Consider the following 6,473-nt stretch of genomic DNA (forward strand, 5'->3'; position numbering starts at 1 on the left):
CTGTTATAAAAGTGTTGAATGCTTGTGTGCCCAGCATAGTTTAAGGGAAACATAATTGGTGTGTAGTCTGTCCAGTACATGGGTCTTACTGGAAATCACTATTTTGATGTTGTGTACTTTGCTCCACTTCTTAAATATTAGTACATCTTTTCCTATGATTGTGTACATCATAGAATATACTCTATACAAAGATAAATGACTATTTGGGGGGAAATATTGCACATCTATATATGGTGTCTTTTCTCATAAGAACACTCTACTTTGTATATACTTTCATCCTGTTTTTTCCTAGAGTTTAGATTTCTAAAACTAAATATTTCTCAAGTAGAGAAGAATAAGTTATTCATACTTTATGAAAACTTATTAGGAAACCTTAACTGTTGTTAATAACTAAGTAACATCATCTGGAGGAGTAAGGTTAATGTGCTCCATAACTAAGAAGTTAAAGTTCCACAGCAAGGAAATTTGAACTAAAAGTTATCCCAAGTGTAAAAAGTAATTCTAAAATATAAATTGTAAGAGTGTCCAAAAAAATGTGTGCACACTTTGAATAATTATTAATTTAAGTGTGTTAAATCTGAAAAGAAAGAAATGTCAACTGAACTATCAGCTGTTAAAATGTGCATACATTTTGGGGGGACACTTTGTATTTATAAGCATTTACCAAACCGCCATATGTCATCATAGCGGTTTGCCTTACTTTGTTTTCACTAAGTTAATTTTCTTATAGAGTTTTCTTTGGAAGTAAATGAACCTCAGAATGAGTGGAAAATTTAAAAAAAAAAAAAAGATTAAAAGTAAACTTTAAAAAAAAAACACAAAAAACTCTAGCTTGTAAAGAAACTGCAGCTATCCCATATATAGAAGTTTTGCAATAGAAATATTTTTTTTAAAAAAGTAAAGATTTTTGTAAAAACAATCTAGCGTTTACAAATTCAAAGGGATTTGTTATGTAAAACCTTTAGCCCCAGTGTTACATAACCAGTGTGGATGTAACATTAAAAATAGAATCTAAGAAGTCAGCCAAGTGTGTTGCCATTTCTCATCCGTGTCAGTTATGGCCTGCAGTTGTTTTTTGCTTAACAGAGCTCATGTTTTAGGTTTTGCTTTGTGTGCTACACACACCTTACCCCTTGATTTCAGGGGGATGAAAAGGTTAGCCTTTCTTGACTAGATCAGCGGTCTTTAAACCTTGCATTCATGTTAGAATCACTTAAAAAACTTTTTAAAAATAATACCATACCCAGGCCCCACCCTAGACCTATTAAATTACGTGAAGACTGGGCATCAATATTTTTTGAAGTTTCTTATGTGATTTTAATGTGCAGCCTGGATTGAGAACTAGAAAAAAGGTTCGTTTCCCAGGGTTTTTATCCAAGGAGACTAACATGTTGAGTGTCTACCGTGTGCTGGACACTGATAAATATTGATATGTCTTTATAACTTATACCAGCCCTGTAAGTGGGTTCCTACTTTTGCCCTCCCTTACTCCTTTATGGGTAAAGAAAATAGATTAAGGAACTTGCTCAAAATCATGCAGCTGAAAAATCAGAAATGGAGATTTTAAAATCAGAATTGAGATTTTTAATACAGATGTTCAGAACTCCAAAGTCAATGCTATAATGGAGGGACAGTAATAAAAATGTGAGCAAAAGACTTAAGCACATTACATATTAATAAAGGCTTGCAATAAGTTTTATGAAATAAAATTTCTACAATCTGTTTCACTTAGTGTTTGCACTCCAAACACAATTCCTACAACAAAAAGTTGTGCTTTATTAAAACTTGTACGTAGTGTTCTGCATGGTTGAGAAACATGGATCTTAGCAAACTTATTTGCTATACTTATTTAATCTCTGCTTACTTTACTGCCTCATCCTCGCTGTTCCTTCCTTCCTGTCCTTCGGTCGTACCGGACCTTGCATAGTTCTTGCTCAGATGACACCATGTACTCGCCATCTCTAGGCCTTCACACATGCGAGTCTCAGGATAGCCTGCCGCTCCCCTCCCCGCTTTCAGCTGACTAATTGCTGCTCGCCTTTCACTCCGCTCACGTTTTCTACTAACCTAACAAACTGATTAGTCTCCCCTTTTATCCTGGGTTATATCTTGTGCTTCTTGAAAAGGCTATGGCTTAGTAGTGGAGCTAAAACCAGGATGGGCTGGTCACCCTAAACAAAGGTGGCACCCCACCACCAGGAGGGAAAGATGGTCTTGCCAATAAATTACAGTGAAGTAATTGGATAATCGTGTAAAATAAAAGAAATTTAGTCTTTACCTCGCACGGTATACAAAAATGCGTACAGGTCGACTGTAAATCTAAAAGGCAAAAATAACACTTCTAAAAGGTCATTTTGTAGAATATCTGCAAATCCTAGGAATAGGAAAGATTTCTTAAATGGGACCTAGAAAAGCTTATGTTATGAAGGGAAACTGGTAAAATGGATAACATAGAATGAAAAACTTCGGCTCATCAAAGACCCCATTCAAAATGAAAAAGACAGCCATGGAGTGGGATATAACTTCTAAGTGAATATACAGAGTGGCTGCAAGATATTTAAAAAGACAACCCAGCACTGGCCAGTTCAGCTCAGTGGTTAGAGCATTGGCCTGTGGACTGAAGGGTTTCCGGTTCGATTCCCAGTCAGGGGCAGGTACCTCGGTTGTAGGCTCCATCCCCTGGCCCCAGCCTGGCACATGCAAGAGGCAAACAATCGATGTGTCTCTCTCACATCGATGTTTCTCCCCCCCCCCCCCCCCCCCCGCTTTCACTCTCCGAAAAGCATATCCCTGGGTGGGGATAAAAAAAATTTTAAAAAGTCAACACACAGCAAGAGAGGAGCAAGAACATGAAAAGACAACAAATTTCTAATACACATACAAGGAGATGGTGATCATCAAACTAAAAAGCCTCTGCACAGCAAAAGAAACCAACAAAACAAAAAGGGAGCCCACTGTATGGGAGAACATATTTGCCAATGACACATCGGATAAAGGATTAATATCCAAAATATATAAGGATCTCATACAACTTAACAAAAGGAAGACAAACAATCCAATTAAAAATTGGGCAAAGGACTTAAATAGACATACAAATGGCTAAGAGAATGAAAAACTGCTCAATGTCGCTAATCATCAGAGAGATGCAAATTAAAACCACAATGAGGTGTCACTTCACACCTGGCAGAATGGCTGCCATCAAATCAACAAACTACAAGTGCTGGTGAAGGTGCGAGAAAAGGGCACCCTGGTACACTGCTGGTGGGGATGCAGACTGGGGCAGCCACTATGGAAAGCAGCATGGAGTTTCCTCAAAAGATTAAAAATTGACCTGCCATTTGACCCAGTGATCCCACTTCTAGGAATATACACTAAGAAACCCCAAGCACCAGTCACAAAGAACTTATGCACCCCTATGTTCATAACGGCTCAGTTTACAATAGCTAAGACCTGGAAACAGCCCAAGTGCCCATCAGTAGAGGAGTGGGTAAAAAAGCTGTGGGACATTCACACTGTGGAATACTATGCAGCTGTAAAGATGAAGGACCTTTTATCCTTTGGCACAGCATGGAGAGAACTAGAAAGTATTGTGCTAAATGAAATAAGCCAGTCAGAGAAAGACAAATACCACATGACCTCACTTATATGTGGAATATAATAAAGTAAACTGATGAACAAAGTGGATCCAGGGACATAGAAGCATGGAACAGACTGAGGGATCTCAGAGGGAAGGTGGGGGTGGGGGAGTGGGTGGGGAGAGATTAATCAAAGAACTTATGTTTATAAGCATAACCCATGGACACAGACATTGGTATGGGGAAAGCCTGAGGGTGGGATGGATGTGGGGTGGAGGGGATCAGTGGGAAAAAAAGGGGACATCTGTAATATTCTCAACAATAAAGATATAGAAACTTAAAAAATAAAAAAGATGCTGATCTTCATTAATCAAGAAATGTAAATAAAGCCAGAGTGGTACACCATTAAATGCTCATGAAATGAATAAACTTTAATAAAAGATTGACAGTATCAAGCATTGATGAGGGTGTAGAACATAACCTTTCATACACTTACGTACAGGGGTGCAGATTAGTAGAACTGCTTTGGAAAACTGCAGTATCTTCTAAAACTGGACATATGCATAGTCTATTACCCAGTAACTCACTACTAGGAATAGACCCTACAGAAATGTGTGCACAGAACACATTTTAAAATGTTCAAAGTATTATTCATAGTAGCCTAAAACTTGAAATAACCAAATTGTCTATGACACGAAGAGTAAATTGAGGTATATTCATACACTGAACTACAGGGCAGTGAAAATGAATGAACTCCAGATACGCATCACAATATAGATGAATTTCACAAGTGTAATACTGCAAACAAACCAGACAAGGAATACATACTCATCAAACTGTATACTTATAATTTTGTACTTTTCTGTATGTCTTTTATACTTAAAGAAAATGTTAGCCCAGCCAGTGTGGCTCAGCGGTTGAGCATCGACCTATGATCCGGGAGATGGAGGTTCATTCCTGGTCAGGGAACCCAGGCTCGACCCCCAGTAGGGGGCGTGCGGGAAGCAGCCAATCAATGACTCTCAGCATTGATGTTGTTCTCTCTCCCTCTCCCTTCCTCTCTCTGAAATCAATAAAGACATTTAAAATAAAATTTAAAAATGTTAAAGTTTCATTGTAACTGGCAGTTCTTTTGAGACTGGCTTAGCAAAGTGTAAGACTAGAGGCAAGAAAACAAGCCAAGAGAGTTGCAGAAAATAGGGAGGGTGAAAATCAATTGTTTGCATATATTTTTAACATATGCAGTTTATATATAAATTAAAATGTCAGCTCCTCAGGTGTACCAGCCAGACTTTAAGTGGTCAGTGGTGCCGTGTGCTCATTCCTACCGTCATGAAGAAGACAACTCTAAATAATGCCGATGAGCCGCAGGGCGGTAAACGATGCCTCCTTCCCATCCTAGGCACCGCTGTCTGGGTACCCTTTAAAAAAATTAAATGCATATCTATTCCCTAGTTAGGTAATAATTGAAAACGCTTAATAAAAAAGTTCTGGGTGCCCATTTTAGAAATTTCAGTCTCAATCATATTTAGAGAATGGACCATATACATCTTCTGAAAGAGGAACTTATTAATGACTTCTCCATTATTAAGGCAACAGAGCTACAGACTTATTGTAATGCTGCTCCTATTGACCACTTGTTAACCAGTCTGTTCCTGGCTATGAAAAGGAAAATAACTCATAACGTTTGCTTGCGCTTTTAGAACATCTTGTCTTCTTTTTATGTTTATTTTTATTTCTTGGGTTTGGGGTTATACTCTGTCCTCTACTTCCTAGCACTGACCCTAGTTTCTTTACAGACCACACCAACCTGAAACTAATATAATACTGAGTATCAACTGTAACTGAAAATTAGAAAAAAACAAGCAGACAATGACAGAGGTGAACATTTTTCAGGATGTCTGCCTTGTGGTATATAATCTTGATACCAAACTCACAACGTTCCAGTAGAGAGCACTGCTGCCATTGAGTTTCTCCATGATCCCTACTTGGCTAAGACCAAGGCTCGTGTTTATAAATACTATTCACGCTGTATATTTTACAGCTTGTATTTCCAAAGAACTATCATTTTTAGAGGTGCAGACCAGACTTGACAGTGATTTGGTTCTGCCTGGAGCAGTTTGTTCTCAAATATGGTCCAGAGTTAATGAGGAAATATTGAAAACTATGTTAAAAACATGGAAAATAAATTTTCTGTTGTAATTGATGGTACAACTCTGTGTGTCTCTGCTACATAATTTCTTCCCTTGGATAATTTCCACCCTCTTTGCTTTTAGGAACAACAGAAGCAATTGCATAATCAAATTAGCCAGAGACAAGTTTGTTACTTTCCTCAGACATGGTTAAGATGAACACAAAACTAAAAGAAAAATAATAATAGTGATGATGATATTACAAAACTTGACTCTCAATCTCCACTGCCCTTCCCTAAATCTCAACAAAATCGGAATAGAGAAAACATTCCAAGCAAACCTAAGAATCTTGCTTTGGGAAGTGATTGCTCAAAATGTTCTGTTGTGTCTTCAGCAAGGACACTGGCTGTCAGTATAAATGGGTCAGCAGTTGTCTGGAACATGATGAATATTTCACTATTCACATGGCTAGGCACATATAAGTATATAAAGGGCTAAGTTTGTGTTAAATACTAGAGACAAAATAATAGGTTGGCTGCCATCTGGCAAATAAGTTATCTTCCCAGATCTACCATGGACTTGGAATAAATGCCTTAAACACCCCATACCTTCATTTTCCGGGAAAACCCAGTATCACCTAACACCACCTCATACACTGGGGGCTTGCTTTTGAGGAAGAACAATGAGAGTAACAATGTTCTTCATAGAAGCTCTTCATTAAAAAATGTATCTTGCTCTTTAGATTCCACATACAAGTGAAATCACA

Source organism: Miniopterus natalensis, chromosome 4 (assembly GCF_054644295.1).
Source record: "Miniopterus natalensis isolate mMinNat1 chromosome 4, mMinNat1.hap1, whole genome shotgun sequence".
In the NCBI taxonomy this organism is placed as follows: domain Eukaryota; kingdom Metazoa; phylum Chordata; class Mammalia; order Chiroptera; family Miniopteridae; genus Miniopterus; species Miniopterus natalensis.